We start from the raw sequence: 27116 nt of genomic DNA on the forward strand, positions 1-27116 counted from the left end.
TTTCACGTACACCTGACGCGTCCGAAAGTACTCCGCTATCTGAAGCTGCTCGACATGCCGAGGAACGCCGCCAGCTTGCACGTTCGTTTTCCACGGAGAACCAGTGGCAGCACCAATCCCTTCAACCTGCCGACCGTTCTGCACCAACCTTTTCTCCTGGCTCTCTCGTATGGCTTCGGGTACCCGCAACCACACCCGGCTGCTCCGCAAAACTTGTCGCAAAATACCTAGGACCCTACCGTGTCCTGGAGCAAACTACCTCCGTCAGTTACATCGTAGAGCCCCTCACGCTATCTCCGCGGACCTCCGCCATCGCGGCCGTGAACATGTCCACGTCTCTCGCATTAAGCCGTACTATGACCCAATAGTAGTCTCTTCGCCTTAAGTCGTCAGGATGGTGCCTTTTTCTGCGGAGGGCGATTGTAACGAAGAAGAGTAGCCTGCCTAAGCCACAGCAGCATCGCTACCGGTATGAGCTCGTGGTTCCTGTCCTTGGCCGAACGCTTGTGATTGCTACCCATTCGCCAGCGCCCGTTGCTAATACATCTCTTAGTATTATAATGTAACTTTTTGCTTGGCCGTGCAAACTTTTCGAGCACTTTCGGCATGTCCTCGACGTCGTTCTGCCAACGCTTCTTTTCTGACGATTCGTTTTAGCGTCATTCGTAAGCTTCCGTTGGATGCCGCCGCGATGTTTCGACCAGCCACCGCAAGCTAAGCAAGGGAAAACGGACCAATCGCAGATGTTGGCACCACCCTCTTCATCTGGTTATCGACTCTCAGTGCAGTGGCTCGGCCCCATCGAATCCCTCTCCACTTGAGCGTGCTCCACGCCTCTTGTCAGCCAATTAGATAAGACAAGCCGCTCAGTGTAGGCAATGTTGTTCGTTTCTCAGGCAAACAAAAATTACCTCTTATGAACGAGGAGAGTGCTTGATTGGTCTGTTCAGGCATTCCTCCGGGAAACCTCCCGATGCTTGCATCGGCGGTTACGCAAATTTGACGTCAGGAGATAAAAACATATTGAAATAGTTTTACGTTATAGGGCCTCATGATTAGTTTGAACGTTGCTGTGGCGTTGCATAGACCGAACGGCCTAATTGTGGATTTATATAGACCATAAGGGATGACGCGCGTGGCCTTCTCTTGGTCCTTTTCATCCAAAAAAATCTGCCAATAACCAGGACGAAGGTCTAGTAATGCATATTAGTTGGCACTGTGGAGACAATCGAGGACTTTGTCAATGGTAGGCCAGGGGTAGATATTCTTTTTCGCAATTCGGTTGAAATTATGATAACCTACGCAAAAACGCGACGTGCTATCTGTTTTCTTAACAAGCACAACGGGTGACCCCTAAGGGCTCGACGAGTGTTCAATAATGCCTTTGGTAAGCATTTTGTTTACTCATCTTGAATAGCTTTACGCTCTGCTGCAGAAACTCGTCATTGGCGGCGATAAATAGGACTAGCATCACCAGTACGTATGTGATGCTTATCAAGTGGAGTCTTACCCAATTGTCGATCGTTGAGATAGCAGATGTCGCGGTAAGAAACGAAAAGGCGGCATAGAACTGCTGCTTGTTCAGGCAATAGGTCCTCAGCGATCATTGTACTTCATGTGGCGACGAGGCAACTTGAATCATGTAGACATGCTAAGGAATCAGAGCAGACGTCTAATGAAGAAGTGACGCGGTTATCTGCTATAGCATGCAGCGTGGCAAACCGTTATGCCTTAGGGCCGAACTTGCTTTGCCAGGCCAAAAATGACGATGGGGAGGCATGTCCGGTTATCGGCAACGGTTACGGCGGAGTAGGCACAATCATCTCCATCGCGCACAGGGAAAGATGGCAGAAAATCGAGGAAGCTCAAGGCTTTAGGCGGCAGGCGCACAAAGGCAGTCGTACTAAAGTTGTTTGTAAGGTCGGCACTAATATGCAGAAGAGAAACATAAATGCACAAGGTACTGGTAGGACAGTCAGTCCGAACGGAATGCACCAAAAACACCAGTCCGAGGATAAGGTCATGGGCACAATTGGTCGGCACTGTAAAAAGAACTGGAATGTGGCGGCCGGCGGTGATTATATGGACAGTACACATTTCTATGACAGCAAGTGTTGCCATCGGAGGCTCGTACGGCTCGTGTAGTAGCAGGTGTGAGAGCGTTCTTCAATCGACGACGGAGGATCGCACTCATTATGGACACCGGAGCTCCACTATCAGTTAACGCTGTCGAAGGGACGCAGTTCACGTCAACATCAAGTAAGTTCTGGTTTGTTGGGAGCGTTAATGAAGTAGTTGGGCACCATGAAAGTACTTAATCAGTACACTCAGGAGCGGCATGGTCTAGTGTTCAGTCTGGCTAGGTCCATAATTCGTCGGTGATGAATAGCGGTGTGGCTGGGGCGACGGGGTCCGACGGCGTTGGGATGGTGGCGAGCGAGCTGGGCGAGTGTCGTCTGCAGGAACGTCACGAGTAGGAGGCACACGTATAGGCGAGTATCCGCATATGGGTGAGGAAAGGCGGTGAAGGAGCTCCAAGACGCAAATTCCAGGAGGTGCGGAGGTCCAGGAGGTGCGGCAATGACGAGCTACATGGCCAATTCGGTGGCAACGGAAGCGGATTGGCTTGTCGTTAGGACTTCTTCACTGAGTAGGGTTACTGGATCTTGAAAGAGAGTACAGGTCGCTGCGCGACGCCGGTCTGACGTCAGGTTCGAAGACAGAGCAGGTAGCAGGAAAATCGGTGTTGGCAAATTCTTGCCGCACAAATTCCTGATTGAGGGAGATCGCTGGTGCCGATTGATCAGTAGTGTGGTCAAATAGGCCTGGATGGAACGGAGCTAGATGGCAGCCTCGAGCTCTCGGCGAGCGATACGCGTCACATTCTCAATGAAGGGAAGTGCAGTGGTAAGGACGATACAGGATGACGTCGCAGTCGTATTAGGGAGACAAGAAAACTGTGGAACGGCACAGCGGCTTTTGGTCAGCTCGAAGCGTCGGCATTCCTTGACAGTGACGTCGATGGTGGAAACAATGTTGTAGATCAACAAGTGGAACGCGTCGTTTGCGTTCCCTTTGAGGTACTGGTCTACTTTGTCAACCTCCGACATACGATTCAGTGCAAGACTACACTCGTATAGCAAGCTCGTGCAGCTAGTTGGCGACCGGTTAGGTTTCCAGTGAGGTCACGGAGGTTCTCCTTGAAGGCATCCCAGTTAGACAGCTCGCCCCCGTGTGTCCGGAATCAGACACGTCGGGTTTCGCCCACATAGCATATTACATTTCCTAGCATTATTGTGGGGTCTCTGCAACCTCCACCGAAATGTTCCACGAAAGCGGTATATCATAAGACACGAACAAAGACACCAAGGACAACACAGGGGAAGTTACTTTGACTTAATAATTGAATTAACGAAACGATAAGTTATTGGAAGTGAAAGCGGATGAAAAACAACTTGCCGCAGGTGGGCAACGATTCCACGTCTTCATACTACGCGTGCGATGCTTTACCAATTGAGCTACCACGCCGCCGTTTTCCCATATACTTTCTAGGGCATTTCTGTGTCACTAAAAGAACTAACCCTGAGAGTGTTAGCCAGCGCCACCACTCACAAACCTTGGTGGTCGATGTGGAACATCCTTTCTGCCGCAGGCGTCACGAGTACTTGATCTTTTTGGGTGATAACAACTGGCCAGTAAACTCACACGTGCTACCTGAAGGTATCAATGATGCCAGACTCGAGATCGTCGTTATGTAATGAATGAGAAGAAAGGCGTTGCCAGCGCCACCACTCCCAAACCTTGGCCGTCGATGTGCAACATCCTTTCTGCTGCAGGCATCACGAGTACTTCATCTTTTCGGGTGATAGCGAGTGTCACTAAACCCACACTTGTTACCTGAATGCATCAATGTGGCCGGACTCAAGACTGTCGTTATATAATGAATGACAAGAACGACGTTAACCGAGGAGCCCCAAAGGATGTTCCGCATCCGCCGCCAATGTTTGTGAGTGGTGGTGCTGGTTAACATTCCCAGGGTTAGTTCATGTAGTAACACCCAAAGAGCCTAGAAAGTGGATGGGAAAACGGCGCCGCGTTTTCTAAATTGTAGAGCATCGCACGCGTAATGCGAAGACGTGGGATCCTTCCCCACCTGCTGCAAGTTCATTTTCATCCACACTCACTTCCATTAATCTATCATTTCTTTAATTGAATTATTAAAGACAAGTAATATCACCCAGTTGTCCTTGGTGTCTTTGTTTGTTGGCCGCTTATGATGTTAATAAAAAAACCTGGCCCCTCGGTTAACCCCTTTCTTATTCCTTCCGTAACAAGGTTCTTGAATCTCGCAACACTGATGCCTTCAGGTAGCGCATGTGGGTTTATTGAGCAGTTGCTATCACCTAAAAAGATCACGTACTCGTGACGCCTGCGGCAGAATGGATGTTCCGCATCCGCCGCGAAGGTTTGTGAGTGGTGGCGCTGCCTAACACTCCCAGGGCTACTTCTTGTGGTAACACATAAATACTTAGAAGTGGATGGGAAAGGGCTGCCGGCGGTAGCTCAATTGGTAGAGCATCGCACGCGTAAAGCGAAGACTTGGGATCGTTCCCGCCACCTGCGGCAAGTTGTTTTTCATCCACTTTAACTTCCATTAATTGATCATATGTTTAATCCAATTATTAAGTACAAGTAATTTCCCGCGTTGTCCTTGGTGTCCTTGTTTGCTGGCCTCTTATGATATTATTAAAAATCGGACCCCACGGTTAACCGCTTTCTTTGCAAACGAGGTATGAAACAGTCAAGACGATTTACAATGTATATTTAGAGACACAACAGCAGCGCTGGCCAGTTCGGACTAAAGCTATAGACCAAGGAGCAGTTAGTCTTCTTCGTCTGGGCGCCTGCGCGCATCGTCCAAATGAAACACGCCATATGCATGTAGCAATATATATGTATGTTGTCAGGAAGATAACTAAGACGGACTCGCCGAAACAGAACAGCTTTCTTTTAATGAAGGCCGACACCCAAAAGAACCCCCGGTCACAACTGCGCGCATCGTCGTCTGCTCTCTGGCGATCGCTGACTCCTAGCGATCGGGACTCGTAGCGGGCAGCTTACTTCCCTTCAATACTCCAAATGTGAAAAGCGATCGTCCCTGTCGCTGATCGGATGGTGACAGAGGGCGCGTGCGAAAGTCTACGAGACGGATGCGTATTCTCGGCCATAGTACGGTTAGATCCGCACTACGTGGACAATCTCGGCTCGTGGCCGTCGTCTGCTCGAGCTCGTAGTAGTACTCTGAGGGACTACCTCGTAGTTCACGTCGCTGAGTCGCCTAACAATCTTCTACGGGTGAAAGTATCTACGCAGTAATTTTTCCGATAGCCTCTGATGACGTAAGGTTGTCCAGACACAGACGTAGTCACCGGGTTCGTACTGCATGTTCCTTCGGTGACTGTTGTAATGGCGGGTGTCAGTACTCTGCTGGAGACGTATGCGGATGCGAGCAAGCTGTCGAGCTTGTTCGGCCTTCTGGACGATGTCCTCAGCATTGTTACTCCTTTTTTCGTTGTCGACCGGCCGCATGGCCTCTAAAGGTGTTGTTACGCAGCGCCCATAAACCAGTTCAAATGGTATAAATCAGGTGGTTTTCTGAACAGCCCTATTGTATGCAAAAGTCACGTATGGTAAAATTTTGTCCCATAACTTGTGCTCTATGTCAAGGTACATCGAGATCATATCGGCGACAGTTCTATTGAGGCGCTCCGTAAGACCGTTAGTTTGCGGGTGATAGGCCGTAGTTTTCCGATCATTGGTGTGAGTCAGTGTGATGATCTCCTCTGTTAAGTCACCAATAAATGCAGTCCCTCGATCAGTTATTAAGACAGAAGTGGTTCCGTTACGTAATACGATTTCATGGTCAAAGAATAGCGATTTCTGTGGATGTTCCACGGGGTATAGCTTTTGTTTCTGCGTACTGCGTTAGGCAGTAGGTGCGACGACTATCCATTTGTTGCCTGCGGACGACGTAGGAAATTCACGCACAAGATCCATTCCAACCTGTTGAATCGGTGCTGGAGGAGGAGGAGGGTCCAGGGGTTTCACAAGACCAGCAGGTTTTAAAGGTGGAACCATACGCCACTGACAATCACGGCAGCTCATCACGTAGCGCTGAACGCAAGAGAACAGCCGCGGCCAGTAAGACTTCTGGCCTATGCGCGCTAACGTCCTGGCGAAGCCTAAGCTTCCAGCACACGGGTCGTCATGACACGCTTGCAAAACTTCATCGCGCAGTGTAACTTGGACTACGAGAAGGAACGCTTATTGGATGTTTTCGAAGTTCTTTTTGTAGAGAACGTTGTTGCGGAGGCAGTAAGAGGCCAGTCCTGTGACATCGGTCGTGGGACAACGTCGGCTCCCTAGAGGTATAGGATGAGGAGAAGCAATGTACTCTATGGACGTGGGAGGTCAGCCATCTCGAGAGTGTCTACTACACCAGGAAACAGAAAGTATTGCTCTAAATCGCTGGGCTTCAAAGGTATAGGTGCACGTGAGAGGCAGTCGGCGTCACGATGCTTCAGTGCAGATCGATAAACCACTGTGACGTCTCACTCCTGAAGGCGGAGGCTCCAGCGAGCGAGGCGGCATGAAGGGTCCCTAAGACTCGCAAGCCTGCACAGTCAGTGGTGGTCACTTACTACTCGCAAAGGTTGGCCCTACAGGTAGGGTCGAAACTTGCCGATGGCCTAAACGATGGCGAGACACTCCTTTTCAGTCGTGGAATAGTTGACCTCCGCCTTTGTCAGACTACGGCTCGCGTAAGCTACTAATCGTTCGGTGCCGTCTTTCCACTGGACGAGTATGGCACCGAGCCCCACGTTGCTGGCGTCTGTGTGGATTTCTGTGTCAGCCTTGTCGTCAAAATGTGCGAGTACGGGGGCTGTTTGCAGTGGCTTCAGCAATTCTCTAAATGCTGCTTGTTGCTCATCCGCCCACTCGATGGGTGAATCTTGGCGTGTTAATCTCGTTAATGGTTCAGCGATTCCTGAAAATCCTTCGACAAAATGACGATAGTAAGCACAGAGACCTAAGAAGAGTTGAACTGTCTTCTTGTAAGTTGGACGCCGGAACTCTGCGATGGCAGCTAGCTTCTCGGGGTCTGGCCGAAGACCGCGGGGGCTGAATACGTGTCTGAGAAACTTGATCTCCTGATGGTCAAAATGACATTTCACAGGCTTTACAGTCAGACTTCCTTTGCTAATGGCGATGAGTACGTGTTTGAGTCATTCTAGAAGTTTATAAAACGTCCTCGGAAACACCACAACCTCGTCTAAGTAGATTAGGCACGTCTGCCATTTTAGTTCAGAGAGAATGGCGTCCATCGCCCGCTGAAATGTGGCAGGTGCGCAACACAGGCCATATGGAAGGACTTTAAATCCATATAATCCATCAGGCGTGAAAAATGCTGTTTTTTTCGCGGTCCGGCTCATATACACTGTAAACAAAAAAACACCCAGATGGGCGCTTTTTGCTTGTCCTCTAGCGCATTCCCTTTTGTACATCTTTTTGCTCCCATTGAAAGGGCGTACGATAAAACTCCCATTGACGTGGGCATTAATTGGGCACACAACGGGGGTACCGTATACGCCCACTTCACCCCCCCCCCTATTTGACTGGGAGGTACAATGGGAGTATTGTGAAGGAATTAAAGGCATTTTAGTTTAGGTGCGGCAAGCTCGTAGCGAAATGCATGGTGGCGCGGGTCACGCGCTTACGCAGTACCAGACGGAACACCGCAGGCCGAAATGTCGAACGCCGGCGATCAAGGCTCAAGGGAACTCGGCCGTCCGTGAGCTGCCACCCGAGCAGGCGTCGCACCTGCTCGGAGCGAACGCCGGCGTCCGACACCTTGGCCTGCGGTGTTCCGTCTGCTGCTGCATAGGCGCGGCGTACCGCCACGAAGCATTTCGCCGCGGGCTCGCCACACATGGTCCAATCGACGGCACAGGGCCACCGCTGAATCGACCAAGTCACGCGCACACGTGGTCCAATGGCGAATGAACCCGTCACCGCACGTCTTCATTTTTTTTCCCTTTCGCTGATCACAGAGCCCCTCTTTGCAAAGCTTTTATACAGTCGTCCTAGCTTATCGGCAGTGCCTCCGAGGCCAGCAAACGCCTTCGAGAGCAGTTGCTACTTGCTGAAAGGAAAAATGCACGAGACACACACTGACAGTGAAGAAAATTTATTTTACACCAAATGTAAGAAATATAATATGTTCACTTCCGGGCCCAAAAGAAAGCACATTTCTGCCCCAGTAAAACAATTGTCTGGATTTTAAAAAAGAGCACTGTACATTGTAAGCACGCCAATTGCTAGTATTCTACATGTCCTAATACAATGAAATTAGTAAATGAAAGAAATGCTAAGAAATCTTATCTCGTTTCATACTGAACTGTAACTACAGAGCCATGTGTTTGAACTGTTACTTTGTACTGACGCTCCACACTTTTGCACAGACTATATATTGAGCTCGCTTGACTAAGAGTAAAACTTCATTTGGCCTAGTTGGCACATAATTCTGAACTTAAAACTTACAGCGCAAACACCTAAGACGAACCGCAAAAGGCAGATACGACACACGCTGGCACTAACTGACAACTTCTTTATTTCTTCGTCGTCGATGCATATATATGCCCTAGGCCACACAACTGCACAGGCGCACACATTACATTACAGAGATCTCCCAAATTATCACATATGCAAACGTAGGAACTCAAATTCAGATGGGTGCAGGGACAAAGCTATGTCACTGATGCAATTATCATTTTGCCTTTTTATGTCGTAGGCCTCTAAGGCAAGCCGCGCAAGCTCATTCATGCTTTTGCCAAGAATCGACGTCCCATCAAGTCATGCCTCACAATTTTTGCAAGAGTTTATATGCGCAACAATGTGCACTCTTCTATCTACATTTTTGTTTACTTTTTGTGCATGTTCCCTGCGCGGTCCCTTAAACACATAAGGTCATCTATCAACTCAAGAAAATTGCTTGCAGGCATAGTGTTCCTAGCTATGCTCCCGCACCTGCGGAGAGGGCAGAGGAGGACGCCGAATTCGGCATGATGCTTCATACGTGTTGTGCGCGGTCGGCGTGGTTTATACAATTCACTCTCATGTGCTAAGACATAGCTTGGCTAGATAGGGCATTGCATCAATGAGCGACTCAGGGAACATGCGCAACAAGTAAACAAAAATGTAGATAGAGGAGCGCACCTTGGTGCGCATATAAACTCTTGCAACAATTGTGAGGCACAACTTGATGGGACGTCGATTCTTGGCAAAAGCAAGAATGAGCATGTGCGGCTTGCCTTAGAGGCTTACCACAAGAAAGGCAGGGCGATAATTGCATTAGTAAGATATCTTTGTCCCTGCATCCATCTGAATTCGACTTCCTACGCTTGCGTATGTGATAATTTGGCAGATCTCTGTAATGTAATCTGAGTGCCTGCGCGGTAGTGTGGCCTAGGGTTTATATTGCATCGACGACGAAGAAATAAAGTTAGCACCAGTGTGTGTCGTATCTTCCTTTTGTGGTTCGTCTTAGGTGTTTGTGCTGTAAGTTTAAGTTGCTTGACTAAGCCATTCCTAATTAACAGTGGCTGGTATAATGAGGCCGATCAGTGGTATTTTGCATGGACTAGCACACAAATATGATAAATGTCAAAGTACTAAATTAAGAAATTGGGACTCATCACACAAACAAGCTACATAATTTAGTGCTGGATTTCTGAGCAAGCTATTAAAAATTATTGTATTTTATGAACCAGAACCCACCTTCTGATTATGACACATGCCATAGCGAGTAACCCGAATTAATTTGGACAACCTGGGGTTCTTTAACATGCACCTGTCTAAGTACACAGGTGCTTTTGCATTTCGCTCCCACTGAAATGCGGTTTTGTTTAAGACTACATTTACGAAAGTTCCAAACACGATCCCCCCTATATTTTTACAGTGGGTGCTCCTTAAATGGAGCCTCAAGGTGCCAGGGAAATTGGTTCCATTTACCAGGCATTATATTTACTGAGAGACATTGCAGAGAGCCAACCAATTATCAGGATAGTGTCCTATTTAAGCGGCAGTTTCGAAGCAATTTTCGTTTATCGAGATACCACTGTAGTCCATAATAGTGGATGAGTTGTGTTCTGCATGGACACATTAGCATGGCTACCATGTTTAGTTGAATATTGTGCAAGCAGCAACATTTCACTGTACCCAGTGCAATATATAAAGCCAGCAATGTAACATGTTGCAAATGCAGTCACGAACAAGTACCTTCCCTGATCATATCCAAAAGCAGCATCTTTATACGAAATTAGTCATGCTTTCTCCCGTTTAAGTGCCTTGTTTTCAGAAATCAAATCCCCCTTATCACATTGACCTCCAATTGTGTCATTCCCCGAGCTGAGGTCATTTGAGATTGCATTTAATTGCCCTTCAAATAGCATATTGGTCTTATTTAAAAAGCACATGGCATCACAGTGACCACCTAGACATAGAATTCGAGCTGCAACACAGTAGCAAACATTCTGAGGTAGAAGCCTAACTATTCTTTTGAATTTGGATGCATGCTCAAAACACTGCTACGCAATTGCAGACAGGGCTGATAGTGTAGCAACCAGGACAGATTTAACGGACATAAAGGAGCAAAATTGTGTGAGCTTCGAATTATTATTCTCTCTGAGGAACCATGCTGTCCAATTATAAAACGGGGATCAAAATAAAGTAATTGGACAGCACATCTGCATTTCATTAAGTAAATAAAATACTGTTCATGCTACCTTCCAGGGTGCACACTACATTCCCTTTCCTTGAATGTGAATTTGCTGCCTTTCCATGGGTTGCCAAATGTATAGGCGTATTGTTGGTCAAGGGTGGTGGAATGGATATAGGTCTCGGGCTAGAGGAAATATTTAGAGAAGGAGACTTGCCAGGTTGAACAACGAATGTCTCAGGCTGGAGCCATTTGGTTCTCTTGCAAAGATGTTGCCTCCAGCTTGAGACTTCCTTTGTTGGACAACTGTTGATGACTAATTTCGCCATCTTTTCATTTACCCTTGTCTTATTCAACCTATTGCTCCACGCAGCAGCTGCACTTTCTTTAAAAAATAAAGATATTAATGAGCTCAAAGGCTTTGTGCATGGCTGCATCCCCAAGTGCAAAAATTTGTTTGCAGAGTGAATGACAGAGTTGGTACGTTTCTTGAGAATTCAATAGGAAGAACCAAAAATTAAGCTAACAGACTGGTTATGACGACAAGTAAACATGAATTGATGTGGAGTGCCATTTCTTCATTTTGCACCAGGCTTGGGGCCAGCCAGACTTCTTCCTAAAATTGGGAAAATTTTTCTAATGAAATACATATTAAGAGTATTTCTTCATAATCTGAAAATTTAAAAACATGGTTATTTGGTTATTCATATTTAGTTGGGAACAGTGCGAAGGACACTGACGAAGTAAGGGCTTATGCAGTAATGCCACATAGTGCTGGCTGAGAACAGATTCAATTTTAGAACAGACAAACAGTTAAGTACTTTGGAATGCTTCCTAAAAGCCATAAAAAACCAAAGCAGGAAGCAGTTGTACAAAATAATGTATGTGCATGAAAAATGCATCTGATCATCGGTTCGCAGACATGTATGCCATTTGCTTGTCAGTTAACAAAACACGTGTTACACTGAAACATTTCTCCTACAATTTGGCAATTCTGTGGGCTTTCATTATTGCTCGGGTCAGTTGGTTTATGTTGTTACTGCTACTAGTGTACGGTGAAGTGTAATGTAGATGGGCAAGTACTACTGACAACTATGAACATTGGCAAATTTTGCTGCACCAGGATAACGCATGCATTGTCCCGCTGCAGCGAAACTTTCCAGTAAACATTCACAGTTGTCTGTAGCACTTTCCCATCTGTCTCGCCTCACACTGTTCCATCTATAGCGCTTCACCATACTGTAATATGCACCACCGACACAAAATTCTACCCTTCTGAAGTTCTTACTGCTACTTCGCACTCGTCACATTCAGGCCGCCAGGCGTACTGAGCCCAATGTAGTATAACTGCATAGACTGGCAGCTCCTGTCATGGACTTATTCTGGTGTAATGGCACCACAGAAGCAAACGAAGACAAAGACATGCAGGACACAAGTGCCTAACCTCAACTCTCGCTTTAATAAGAAAACAGACATCATATACATCACATAGTGACAGGAAGTGATGTCATTAATTCAAAAACAAATTCTTTGTGCAATGTAGCTGAGAATGACTGATGCATTTGTCCTTTTCGTGCTAATCTGCCAAAGCTTAATTATCTTATGTACATCTGCTCATAATTTTTGGCTACAAGTTTTGATGAACACAGGAACGAACCAATCTATTTTGCAGTGCATCACTATGTGCGAATGAGAGTTATTCCACACAAACTTCATTAGCCGCAATCTCAAATTAATACAATGTGTGTATGCAATGCAAGCATGACTGGATGGGAATGGCTGACTGTACATAACCTCCGTTGCACAGTGCACCGCCTGCAAATTGTGCTGCACGCAACAAATTAATTTGTTTTCCTGGCTTGTCTTTTTTTCTCATCAGAGCAAATCTCTCATCACATGTTTCATACAGAAAAAAAATTTTTGCCCGTAGAGACCAGCTACACAATTACCCATGAAAATTACAAATGCATACGAAACAACTGCAACCACTTTTTTACTTCATCTCATTCATTATATTCCATATTCATGCCTAATTTAGTTGCGCAAATCATTGTTTTCTCAGGCCCTTGTTAGGAGAGTATTGTGCTGTAATAAAAGGCAGAAGCCAAAAAAAGGAAAAGGTTGGTTGTGGCTTGAAGCACAATATGCATCTAGTGAGCTAGGCCGCAAGCGTTGTGTAGTCTGCTGCCATCATAAGGCCCTGCCTACATTGGACAGATGGGATGCTCTATTAATGCGAAATCAGGGAAATTGAGGGAGTATGAGTCATCCGTGTGAAACAATCCTCCATCACACAATGTTAAATACTGCAAAGAATGTGACTGCGGTCCTGTGTTCCACAAAACTTGCGTTGTAGCCAGGTATTACGACCTGACAACATGCAAGGTAATTGTGGCTTGCAACATTTAAAAAGTATGACGAATGTATCAGTGATCCATTAGTTGCACTGCATAAAGAATTTCTTTTAACAGATATCATCACATCATGTCTCCACCTGTTATTAAATATTGCCTGTTTCCTTATTTTAAAGCTTGAAGTGAGATCCGGTGCTTGTGTCATGTGCGTACATATCTTTGTTTACTTTTTGTGGTGTCATTACACCAGAATTTATATAACCAAATGGCCACACACTGCTTTTGTCACGTTATAGTGGTGCTTGCAAAGCCTCCCAAACAGCAGCCTATTTGGTCAAAACATGCTTTTGTACATATGCTCTTCCAAATAGAAAAGCTATCAAGAAGGTAACAAGAATCAAGAGCATTAAGTTAAATCCACTGCAATGCTTTACTCTTTTGCCTTTATTCCTTACACCTAAGTGGATAAGAAAGAGTGTGAATGTTACAGAAATGCACTAAATAAGTTGTTGAAATTATGCAAAAATGTTAACGCAACTAAGCATAGATTTATGTGCAATAATAGACACCAGTCTCAATTTCTTTCTTTCTGACATAAACATAGTATATCTTATTCCTTTGGCATGAAGGAAAGCATATGTAGACCAGACAAGCTTATATTTGAATGAGAGCCTTCACGATTAAGCACCACTATAATGTGACCATAAGAGTACATACACTGTAAACAGTGCAGATGACAGCCCAAATTTCATAAGTGCAACATGTTAGCGAAAGCAGCAACCATTAACCCAGAAACTAATCAAATCCCACAAAATAACAACAAGAAAAAAAAAGATTAATGTGTCAGCGCAGCACCTGTTCTCTGAAGTTACAGAAAAGTGGTATGCTTGTTAACAAACCTGAAACCACAGCACATTTGTATCTGACCACCCCCTGCCTCTTTATGTGCTTTCGTGCCTCTGACAAGGCATTACTGGATATTTATTTGCTTGTCTGTTGCAAAAACACATCAATTATTAGTCAGTGCACAGTGCACCATGCCATTTATCTATGTGGACTCACTTTGTGCCCTTAGCACTGCTCTCACCTATTCAGAACTAAGGATTGCAAAAAGACTTGTTCCACTTAAATCTACATGCCTTAATATGTGGGTTCTGCAGTTGAAATAGGGTAATTATAAGTAAAATGCATGACATGTTCTGATGAACTTTGTTTTCATAATCTAATTGTTTATTTGGGCACATAACCAGTCAGATCATTTGTACTAAAACAAGAAAACAAATTCAACACACTAGTTTATACTGGTTGGTGCTCTATTGACTTTAGTACACACATTGAACAAACGACAGGCAGTGAAAAATACCAACAACCACTAACTTCCACACGGCATTATTGGTCACATGTGCACGATATAGCTACAAAAACCCAAACGAAAGTAGACAAAGAAAAAAGTACATTTTAACAGAAAAAGAACAAGACAAAAAAACTTCTTTTGGTAGCTAAGTCACAATCAAGGTGTAAATGACAGCTATAGTTTGGCAAGCACACATGTAGTTACTTTGCTCAGTTCCTCGATATCCCAATTTCTTGTTTGACAGCAACACCAACGGGACATCTACGCATATCTATTGCACATGCCATTTTTGCTTGCTCCAAAATCCTTTCGTGGTTATTCATTTAGTACCTGCTTCGCCTGTACTGGCATTGCAGGGGGGGTATACATTCTGTGTAATGTAACTTACATTCAAATCACGCACACAAAGCAGGGAGGGAATTATCTTTGAAAACTATGCAAACAATTGCAGGCTGAAAAACCTTGCAGTCCCTTTGGTCCAAGGAAAAAACAATGTGAGGCATCACGTATAAGTAAAGGAAATTAATAAACCTTTTTAGTGTAATCTCTTTCTTGTGAGGTATGATGATAGCCTGATATGAATTTCTCTATCTCTACATGTTTGGAACAGTATATGCTTGAAATAATCTTAACTGAAGAGATTTCCCAGTCTTTTAAATCCTGCCATTGCAGCTTACCCTTACTCTCAGTAATACAAAGCCTTTTAGTATGACTTCCTATTACAAATCTAACTGCCATATTTTGAACATTTTCAAGCAGACCAGCTGACTCAATATTATGGGGATTCTAGCAAACATGTACTTATTTGATTAGTGAATGCACATAAGCAAAATACCGCTGTTCTTTGAGGTTTTCGGGAAGCCAACAAAATGTGTATGGGTGGACACACGACAGCTACTACACCGATAAGCATCGTGGCCAACCAAAATTAAGTTTATTCCTACATGGGTGGGCGTGGCGGAGTGTGAGCAGACAATGGTCGGCTTTTTCTGGAGTCATATACAAAGGAACCCCAACATAACGAATGCACTAAAATCAGCAATTTGGTTTGTTGTACTCAGATTCGACCGTTTAGTCAAATAAGTACATTTGCAAATGGATTGTTTTCCCACGGAAAGGGCCGCAGTCAGAAAACACAAATCTGAATGAGAAAAAAATTTTGAATTTGAGAGTCAGCGACCAAAGATACGGTTTCACGGTGTGTTAACGATACCTTCACATAGGTAGCATGAAGCAAACCCAGCCTTGCTTTCGCATCCACCCTGTCCTCTTTGATACTGCCTTACACAGTGGAACGACACCATCATGAAAAGTGCTGGCAGTGGAGGTGAATGCTTTGTCTGTATCAAACTTCAATGCATCTCTGAAACTACAGATTATGCAACCCCGTGTACTAAACACGGGGGAAGACTGTGCACATAATACCACGCCATATCAGCACGTCTAGTCTTTCCACACGCAGCAGATCACCTCTAGAACAGGGTGTGCAGGCTGCAGATGTGCTCAGCTGCGCTCACAGCCATGGCGCTAGAAAAGAAGACGCACGGACTGGGCCCTTCTGAGGGCCCCCTTAAAAGCTCAGTTTGTCATTTTTTGTTTCTGTAATAGGCTAGTGATAAAAGTGAATTTGCTTCATGCCTATTAAGAAATGTTGTACACATGGTAGAAAAATTATGAAAGTAGAACATTTTATTACTTTTCACCCCTTTCAGTTGGAATATCGTACAAATGCATAAGCAGCCATTTTTGCCTTGTTACATCTAAGATGTTTTTTTCATGCTGAAAGAAAGGCATGCGTTTAAAAAATAAGCTTGGTTGCAACATGTAAAGGAATTATGTAATGTCACAAGGGTTCCTGAAATCAAAATATATTTGTGATTTCTTTGCGACTGGAACACTCAAAAGGAAAACGACCTTTTAAACAGACTAAAACAAAGCCACAGCACATGCACCCATACTAAGCCAGGGACTGTATCAAGCTGATATGAGAAGACTTTCAAGAAAGAATCTTTCCCGGTTTGGGAAAATTCTTAAAACAATGGTTAATACCTGGCCCCACGCCTTAAATCTAGAAGGAATAAAGTTCTTAAGCTACTCTGTGTTCTTTCTTGAACCCAACAAATGTGCCTAGAAAAATGGGTCAAGTCTACATCTTGCCGCATCTGTGGCAAGGTGTGAACAAAAAACTCGCTTTAGCTGGCTGCAGTGCTCCCTGCGATGAATATTCAGGCAGAAAATTGTTACCCCAGTGTGACTGTGCACCCAAGAAAACAAAATGTGGTAGACTACATCAATGCAAACGGAAAAATCTTTAGTCCATGCTTGCTGGCAACCTGTGTCTGTATTGGCCTCTAGGAGAATTGTGGCCCCCACGTGCTGGAATATTTGCGTGGCATAGAAAACATTGTGTGATACCAGCTATCGAGTGCTACCATGAAGTAGCACCAGCTATCAAGCTATCAAAAGAGCTATAGGCAATTTTGCTGCAATAACAGTACTGTTTTTATAGCATTCGTTGTGGGGAGTGCGGCTTGCCCCTTTTGCCGGAGTTCTTGCTGAACGGCGATTTATTATCAGTTTGTTATATGTGGAACTTGAACAGCTTATATTTTTGCCTCCTCAATCCACACTTCTGCTGCACTTTTGCCAGCATCTCTACACAGGGTGTCTTGACTGAGGTCATACCAAGTAAGCACGCTACAAGCCTTGTGTGCATCGTTTTCATGACTCTTTCGATGACCAAATTTCATTTTCAGTGACTTTATCAACTAAGTATCTAGCAGCAGCTTGAACATGGGTACTCATGAGAACTCGCACCAGGCTTGGTCAAATACGCCCAGCACTGCAGCACTGAGTAGTGAACCATGCTGTAAGAGTTGGCAACTAAATTGCCACCTTGTGATTGGAACTTTTCATCCTTACAATCAAGGCTTCAATTGCCCAGCCAGCGAGCTGCAGCAAAGGTGTGAACTATAGTCATCTGATGTCACATTCTATGTCATAGCGATAGCAGGTGATCCCTCCAGTGGTGGCCCTCAAGGCCAACAGGCATCCCTTTCTATGCACGTGCTTGTGTAGGACTGGGGAGATGGTGCCAGTTTGTTCTTCAGCATTAACACTGTTCACGCTGTATCAGGAACACATTTTCTTACTCAGTGCAATAGCCCTTGAACCTACATAATTGCCAATGAGTCCTTTGTCGACCAGCCTTTCCTTTGCCATGTCATTTCCTTCTGCCTTGATGTCACAGCAACTTCAGCTATATGAAGCAATGATGGTGTTTGAGTACCCACACAGCCTTGCAGCTTTCCAACCTGAACATTGCTTCATTAAAAGCTGACATGATTTGGTCTCAGCAGACAGATCAGAGTTTAAAAGAAGCCTTAAACTTCTTTCAAAGTCATTCTAACCTTGTCAATAATCCCGTGCCTTTTGATGTGTTATTCAGCATTGTCCAAAGCAAGTCGGCTCTTAAAAATCAAAATAACAACTTTGTGAGGCCACCTACTAGGCTACCACTGTCTCTTCAGCCAGCCTGAAGTGTCTTGCAGCCATCAAAGCTGGAGTGCAAAAAAAACGACAAAGAAAAGTGTGGCAGACAAAATGCTCATGGAAATCCATATGTTTATGGACTGTTACACTGACTGAAAAAGATGGTGGCTTCCCAATACAGTCTTGATGTACGTAGCTGTTTCAGTCACGAATAAACAGCCAGTTGCGCAGTCCTGCACAAGCACAGTGTACAGATGCCCATGGATTAAAATTTGTTGTGTGTGCATGTGGTACAGTGTACCACATTTCATGTTCCTGAGGCTGCAGTACACTGGGAAGACTGGTTGCAACTTCAATAGTAGGCCCTTAGAGTATTGCAGCCCTTTGTTCATATTTTGCTGCAGATTGTATCAAATGTGAATGCAAATTGTTTTGCAGGACACGTCAGTTCAGTTCAAGCAATTAGACAGAGTAACCCAAGAAATAGTTTAAGCCTCGAAAAGGTCTTAATAGAGTCCCTAGTTTAGTACAGGTTTTCGCCTGATGTTTTGGCTTCTTCTACGGTATAATGCTGTTGCTTGCTAGGTACTGGTGGTGTGATGTGCACACTCTCTTGTGTTGCTATAACGACAACTTGTAAAAAAGATTTTCCTTCCTAACAAACATTTGGATACAGTGCCTGTGAGCTCATCTTTTAACCTGTTTTTCATTTGATCTGTGCATTTACATTGAACGTAAACTAGAAAATATCAGTACTGAGAATCACAAAAGAACACACCTGTGTAACGATTCTGCCGAGATCGTGGGAGTGGTCCAGCCACAGGATGCAACGCAGGTAGAAAGGCCTCCTGAGTTAAAGCAAAATAACAATCGTTGTAAGATGCGAATAAAAAATTTTGTTCTGTGAGGCTTTCGGCATGTATACTAATTACCACATTTGTATGTAAAATAGTTTTGCATAATAGCTGAGCAAGGTTAACGTCTCGCCCTGTGACTGTCAGCCAATGCTACTCATGGCAATGGTGGCAAATATGGCACATCCTTTCAAATGGAACTTTTGTGGGTTACATGAATTTAAAAGAACTTAGGTTTACATAATACATAACACCTGTGGTTAGAAGGATGTCTTGCATGCAGCACCAATGCCACAAGTGGCACTGCTTAACACTTCCAGGGCCAGACTTAGTACATAAACAATACAAATGTGCAACAATGTGAACAGGTGGTTAGCTGCTGCTATAACTCAAAGATTGCATGCATCATGTAGATGTGAATACAGCTCCCATCAGGAGCGAGTTGCCCTTTAGTGCACTTCACTTCTCTTCCTCTTTTGTCTTCATTGCATGTTGGTGCCATATGGTAATAATGAACAAAAATTAAGCACTTCAGTTCCCATTCTTGTTTTACTACATGCTGTAAAGTCATCTAAGTGCGCTTAATACTCTTAAGAATGTACTTTAGCCATTTTGTCAATATTTTTCGCTTGGCTTCACTACACCTTAATGTAGTGCAAATTCTAGACAATGCTTACAAAAAAACCTACTCCACACAATAACACCTCCAATTAACAGTACACAGTCTATGGCTTCGAGATGTGTACATACATACTTTATACATGGTTACAATGAAAATATAAGTGGCTGTTCTAATACGCACACTCAGCATACTGCATAACAGTCACCTGGTTCCAAAATGGCTTTTTGTTATCACACATAGGACGGCCACAACTATAAATTTAATTCTGGCAGTAACTTAAACCACGGCCAAAACCTTCATAGTGCAATCAATGAAAATTTTCGAATTTAGAGCAGTTAGACATAAACAGGGCAAGTAGTTTTAAAGTGTTAAATAATGAACTGTTATGGAATATGGCGGTAGAAGGTCATGCGCCTGAAACATAGGTACTGTTTATCATATAAGCACATTCTTATATTTTTGCTTAGTTTCCTAGGGATTGCATCAAACAGTTTGCTTGTGTAAATTTTGCTACATGGCTGTATCGTATTAGCCCTTATATTTTCACATTTGGCTTACTGCAGCTTTATGCACATGCATAAAGCTACTACTGCTACCACTTTCTACACTACTACCTACTACCTACACTACTACCTTCAGCTGAAGGCCTAGCACTATGCTGTCCAACATACATGCATTTAACAACACCGAACAGTAGACAGAGAATGAGCAACTCTTTTAAAAAGTGCAGTTCTTTGGAGACACATTGATATATATCTGGAAAACAGAGATTTTTGCTAAAATTATAACTTAATATAATTGGTACTGAGCATAATGCATCTTGCAATAAACTTGCATTTACCGCACACCATTATACACACTGCGACCTCTGCAGCTTCTCCACAATCTGGCACAATGTGCTCAAGCTGCCTGTAAACCCTGGAAGGGGTCTATGATAGTTTAAGAAGCTTAGCAAACATGAGAAAGACCTAAAATGAAGGTCAGAGAAGCAAAGCAAATTTTTAACCATTCCTCTCTATGTTGCTATGAATGTCAAGGTTCCAGCAAATGATGTGTTTGAACTGTGTTTTTAATCGTGCAATACTAGAGAGCACATTTTTGCAATAATAATGTGACAGAGAAGAATGACAGAAACTAACTTAATGAATATTTTTCTAAACTTGCATGAGGTTTTCATCATTATGCTGATGCACACACCTGCATACCTCTACTGTGAAGTCTTGTTTCAGTTTATTTTATTGTCACATAGTAATTTACACCATACACTTGTCCTGAAATACATCACGTTGGGCTCCTTCAGTATTTTTTGCTTACTGGACACACACATGCCTATACAGGGCAAGCACTCAATACATGCAAGACTGCCACGGGAATGGCCACTCGAGGTCGACTGTTAGTACAGCGCAAAAGACGAGGACTGAAGGAAGAACACAACACAGGCGCTGTCACACAGAAACATACTCAAGGCACTTTGCGAGATTCTCAGGCTTCTTTCATGCTCTAAAAACACATTATGTAGCACATATTGAGCCACAGATAGCTGTACTGGGAAATTTTCACGTTGCTCTACAATTTTATAATTGAGACTTTTTATCTAATTACATTTGAGAAGTTGATTAATTGATTAAGACTAATTAGGTAATTACGCAAAATGCAGCAAATCCAAGTATTTCCAAGAGACAGGAAACAACATTACATAGGTTCTGTGCAGCTAGATGGCATATTCATATTTTTAAAAGTTTGCTAGAGTTACGTGGGATAACCTGCATACCTCCTATGGAACAGGTGTCACACCAATCACTCTAAGTAATGCCGCTAAACTAGCCATTGCGCTCAAAACATACAGGGTAAAAAAGCAAACTCTAGGTAAGAGCATACCAAGGCCTCTATTGCTGAAAAGGGAAACTGATGGGAGGCGCCCGATCTCCGGCCATGAAGCTGCTTCATCCTCACAGTTGGCAATGAAACGACCGCAGCCGCAGTCCTGAAATAAAAATGAAAAATTTGACACTACAGTGATCACACAGAACACAAAAAAGCTGGTCACAAGCTTATCTTGGAGAACATCTGCTGCTACATTAGGTTTTGTATATTCGTCAGCTTATTGTTAAACTAAGCTTGCCAATATTTCATATCTTAATTGCTTTGCTCTTTACAAACCAATACCTTTGCCCAACTCATGCACATATGCACTACTTAAGCTATGAGATGTTTACTGATCCCTTACAATGAATGGCTTCTAAGACAAATTATTTCACACAAAAGGATGCATAACTTATGAATGTTACTGACATTGAATACCAAGGTAGTACCTTTTTTTATAGACAATCGCGGACTTGAAGCACATTTTTCTCACAGATACAGGTTACAGGTTGATCGGTCTGCCCTTTTTTTTTTCACCAGCAACAGAAATTTTGTTATTAATACTCGTGCAATATAGGATGACGCTGTGATGTGTGATATGATCCTGAGTTGAAAAGCGCAACTTCTTTGTGTTAATTTGGCACCTAGAATTCAATACTAAATATCTGTACCCAATGGCACAGCAGCAAAGTAATTAAACATTAAACAAGTTCAGGTATCCAGAGCACAGCGCCAGCTGTTGAATAACAACATTGCACAAGCATCGACTATATAGATATAACGTAGTAAGTGCACCGCAGGTGTAGTGGCGGCCTCAGAAAAGAACACAGGCATGGAGCGACGTGCCCGTATGACCTATCACCGGCAATGCTATCGCGTAAATTGATATATCTCGTCACGGCACGGGCACCGTTTTCTGCCGGCCGAGGTGCCGGCGCCACTGGTACTCACCTGCTCCGGCCGCCGAGGTTCAAGTGACGGCGTATCCAGTAATCTGAACCTAAGCAGGACACATGTTACCGCCAAGCAGTACGCTAACAATAAAGAGGTTCTTATACTCTGACCGGCAGCTCATGCGGCGTTGACCCGTAGTGCCGTTGGAAGCTCACCACACGCTTTTAATACCACAAACGCGCCGCCGACATTTCACGCCCGTAGATCAAAGTCGACGGGCGCAGGCTCTACATGCTACGTGCCGCAGTCGCGCACTGTCTGCACAATCAACGACGTGGGCGCGAAGAGACACAGACGATAGAAAGGAGCGTACTGGCAAATCTGCACAATGCCCGCTAAGTGGGCGACCTACTGCACACAATCGCACGAGCTAGGGGATTGGCGCCACGTACGCGCCAGCTAGCAGATACCGCGCACAAAGAAGCGCCGCCGGTTCTCGCTCAAATGATCGCTGTACAAACACTCACACACGCGCACCGCAGTAAGCCCTTAACGAGCCGCCACATTTTCAGGCCGCGGTTAGGCGGCGAAGCTTAGCTCACCTCGCACTGCACGTAACTATTATGGTAGTGGCTTGCGCTTCGGGGATCATGTCGAATGCTCACATCCGCCCAATTAAAGACGCGGCAAAGTCCCTCATTATATAAAATCCTCATTTTTAAGTACACTCGCTTGACTCTGAGCACTCAAGTCGCCTCGATTACGACAAAGCTCGAAGAAACACAGTGATCGTGCAAAATGGTTCTGGACGGTCAACTGTCGCGCCATGTTGTATCGAGACCTTCAACAAGTCATATCAGCGCGTCTCCTCACTTGGAACACATGCACACTCATAGAACATGTAATAATCGTTCAAAGTCACTTACCGTGGAGTCTTGGGGGTTCAAAGCAGTGAGAAACATCAACCACGGTAGAAGAATGTGCCGTCGCTGGTCGAATTGCCGTCGCTGAAAGCTGCTTCAACGCGCGCGCGCGCGCTCCGAAGGCTGGTGTTCCTCCGCGCGTAGTTCCGACTTCGGCGTCCTCTGCAGCACCAAGGCGCGGCTACTCCGAACAGAAAAACAGCGCCGACACACATTGCGCGGGATATTTCGAATCTGACTGCAGAAATAATCCTACTGAAATTGTCGCTGCGGCTGACTGCCTTGTTGGTCATGGCTGAGTTATTCTTTTCTCTGTTTGGCTCGTCTCAATTTCCCCTACGCCACCGTTATTCCTTGAAAACCCCCATTTTACAACCGCAATGCCCCTTCAAATGGGGTCGGGGGTATAATAATGGTTCTAGCTTATTTTACTTCTTCTCGTGGGCGTACTCATTTTAAGCTAGGGGGGAAAAATGGCATATCAACTGTTAAAACGCCCATATGGGCTCATTTGTGTTTACAGTGTACTTCAACCTGCCAGTACCCTGACTTATGATCCAAAGATGTGAAAAATTGGGAGTGGTGTAGACGGTCCAGAGGGTCATTGATCCGTGGCAGGGGATAAACGTCGCGTTCGGTGACATGGTTAACACGCAGGTATTCTACAAAGAAGCGTAGCGAATTGCCCTACTTTTTAACCAGCAGGACGGGGGACGCCCATTGATTTATGGATGGCTGAATCACGTTATCAGTGATCATCTCTTGAACCTGGCGCTTTATGACATCCCTTTTCGTAGGCGAAACACGATACGGATGTTAACGAACGGGGTGTGCTGACTCGTCCGTAGTAATACGATGTTTCGCAACGGAGGTGCGCCGTACTTTAGACTCGTGTTGCATCTGGGTCGCAAGCCCCAAGGGTAGCGTTGGCCTGGCGGCCTGGGGCACAACTGGAAGCATCCGAAGGTCCTGGCAAAGTATGAGTCGACTGCTAATTAACAGAACAACTTGTTTATTATAGCATCGTAAAAGAGCGGGCGGTCAGGTCGACCGAAGTGGACAGTCGGGAGAGCACGTTACTCGACAGAAGAAATCGGAGCCTCTCTCTTGGCGTCCGGGGGCAGCTGCTTTTATACTCTCGGAGTCCAGGGCAAGAAGGAACGTCTCTGGGTGAGGCCACGTGACGGCGGCGCTTGGGCACGTTGAGACTAGACGGTGACGCATCCGCCGGGCCGGCGCCGGTCAGACCTCCTCGCTTCACACTTGGGGAGCTCCTCTCCCCGGCTGCCGCGCCTTGTCAAGCGTGGGCACCAACATGCACGCACGAATACACGTGGCATTGAAACATACCTGGATGCGCTTGGCGGGGAGGCGTTACGGGAGCGCTGAACGGGCCAAAATGTCCGCCGCTTTGAACGAAGCCCCGGCGTCCGTTGCATCCGCGCCGGCTATACCGGGCGTCGTAGGCGAAACGTAACACTCGGCAGAGAAGCAGGCAGAGAAATCATTGACAAGGAGGTTGAGTAGTTGCTGTTTCTGTCGTTCGGATTAGCAGGAGTTATTCTGAAGGCGATCACTCAAGTTGACCGCTTCCAATAAATTAGGCGAAGCAGTTCTGAGCGAGGCGACCTCCGTGAGGGCAGCAATTTCATGCAGGAAAGCGACAGCTGTGCTTTGCGGTAAGTGCTGATAATCATTGCTGAAGTTGGTCAGCAGGAGTAATTAGCATCCGTTCTGAAGCTGGACGAGGCCCTGTGTAATGCAGATGTTCCGCTCAAGCATTAACGGAATTTTTGCCTCGGCGATGCCCTCATAGCCGTCGAATGCGTCGCATGTTACGAGGGTCAGTAGGCTGCACCTTGGCGGTACACTTATGCTGTCATTGACGATGCGCATCGCGCTTTCAGGGTGGTTCTGGTTACCAGCGTTGCTTGCAATGGATTTTGCCGTAGCGAACGTCACACTCGATTTTTCCAGGTTTAGGGCTCCAGACACCTGTAGAAAGTTCACGCCGAGTATCAAGTCCCTCGACCAACGGGGCAGAATAATGAAGATCTCGATGTACGTAAAGCCGCGAATATTTACACTAGCAGTGCATCTGCGCACGGTAATTAGTATATGACCTCCAGCAGTACGGATCTGCGACCCAGTCCACTGTGTAAAAACTTCCTTTAACTTTAACGCAAGCTCTCTGCTTATAACCGATCTGTCAGAACCAGTGTCAATTAAAGCAGTGACTTCTTTGTCGTTTATGGTAACCAGTATTTCCGACTTTATAACTTGTCGTTGATCACCGGAATGCGCATGAACATCGTTTCGTTGTTGTCGTTGTCGTCATGATGGAGGATAATCGATGCGCTCGGCGTCAGTGGCCTCACCTCCGGAGGTCGCTTGACTTAGTTTTCCGGGTTTGTAGGGCTGGGCAAACGACGCCTACGAGCGTCTCGAGGAAACACGGGACTGGGCGATCGGTATCGAGCGGATGATGAAAAACGGGTATCGTGCCTTCGCTGCTCGAATGAATTACCACGATGCGCGATGAAGTCCTCTATCCCCATAGCGCGCTCACCAGGTCGTGGACGAGGAGCACCTGGAGGGCATCCACGGAGACCCACGAGTCAATAGGGATACACCCTGTAGACGTGGCCAGCCTCTCCGCAAAGAAAGCATAGGGGCCTGAGGTCAGGAGCGCGCCAGACGCCGCTTTTCTGGGGCCTCGACTTCTCCATGGACGCTGGATTGCAACGCCTGAAGCTACTTCCGTTTGTTCAGTGTGGCAAATAAAGTATGAGGGGCCGTACAGCGACGGTCGTCGTACCGCGTCCGCTTAAGTCATTCGGACTCACTGCCGCCATTGGGGTATGTCGTAGTGCTCAGAAGCCTGGATGAGTTGCCTTATCTCGTCGCTCACTAATTCTGCCACAGAAACTCGTGCTGTCGATGCGTCGGTTGCCTGCAGTTTCTGGAGTTCTTCTCGTACTACAGCACCGATCATTCCACGCAGGTCCTCGAGGTGGTTTCCTGAAGCCATGGTAAGGGGCCTATCCGAAAGTCCTATCACGTTGCGCTCGTATTGCCTGGCACATTGTCCAAGGGCACTTTCCATTGCTGTCGCTGACGCAAGTAAGTCCGCAACCGTAGTGGCGGATTTCGAATAAGCCCAGGAAAACACTCTTGCTTCACGCATCTCATCAGATATCCGACATTCTTCTCTTCGTCCATTGAGGCATCCGCTTGTCTGGAAAGCCGAGCCATCTCTTCAGCATATGTGGTGACGCTCTCGTTCGGGGCTTGGAATCTTGCCTGTATTGCCAAATCCGCTCTCCCTTTCCTGTGCGTGTTGGAGTATGCGGCACTCGGCTGTCGTTGAAATTCGTCCCACGAAGACAATGCCGTTTCATGGTTATGAAAACACTTGCTCGCAGAGTCTTGGAGCGCGAAGTACACGCTGCGCAGCTGGCGGTCCTCGTTCCATCTGATGCATTTGGCGACTCGCATCGAAATGGTCTAGCCAATCCTCCACGTCTTTAGTGGCATCTCCGAGGAACACAATCAGCGCCTGTGGCTAGTTGATGATGAACTGCGCCGGCACAACAGCCGCAACAGAAGGCGGTGAGCACGGGTTCATGGTCCGGATACGCTCGCGAAAAAGACTGTGCTTAGGTTGGACGTACATGCATAGGGGTAAGCTCACTCGGACTACTCACAGGAGACGTGTCAGGAGTACACTGCGTCTTCGGCAATAGTAGAATATAACCCGCATCTCCATTAGTAAAATTTCAGGAAGATAAGAGGAGCTCGCCGAAACAGAAAAGCCTTCTTTTAATGATGGCCGACACACACACAAATGAAAAAAATTCGGGGCATAACTGCGCTCTTCATCGTCTTCTCTCTGGTGATCGGAGCCTGTAGTGGGCTGCCGATTTTTGGCGATTGGGACCCTTAGTGGGCAGATTACTTCGGGTAATATTAAAATAATGTTT

At 45.6% G+C, this 27116-nt stretch overlaps 1 protein-coding gene and 1 long non-coding RNA gene across 3 annotated transcripts in view; one reads left to right on the forward strand and one right to left on the reverse strand.

Annotated features, from left to right (window-relative positions):
- Positions 1-27116, forward strand: part of LOC126519122 (uncharacterized) — a 148578-nt gene that overhangs the window by 89865 nt on the left and 31597 nt on the right. The gene's annotated exons all lie outside the window — the stretch shown is intronic.
- On the reverse strand, positions 9568-23618 carry LOC140213487 (uncharacterized). Of its 2 annotated transcripts, none has more exons than XR_011890327.1 (4): positions 23137-23618; positions 21332-21437; positions 18756-18825; positions 9568-11393 (listed from the first exon to the last, which is right to left on the reverse strand). It is a non-coding gene; the product is annotated as an uncharacterized lncRNA (long non-coding RNA). The 2 variants fall into 2 exon arrangements; XR_011890328.1 differs by lacking the exon at positions 23137-23618 and adding an exon at positions 22268-22548.

This window comes from Dermacentor andersoni, chromosome 10, assembly GCF_023375885.2.
Source record: "Dermacentor andersoni chromosome 10, qqDerAnde1_hic_scaffold, whole genome shotgun sequence".
NCBI classification, from domain to species: Eukaryota; Metazoa; Arthropoda; class Arachnida; order Ixodida; family Ixodidae; genus Dermacentor; species Dermacentor andersoni.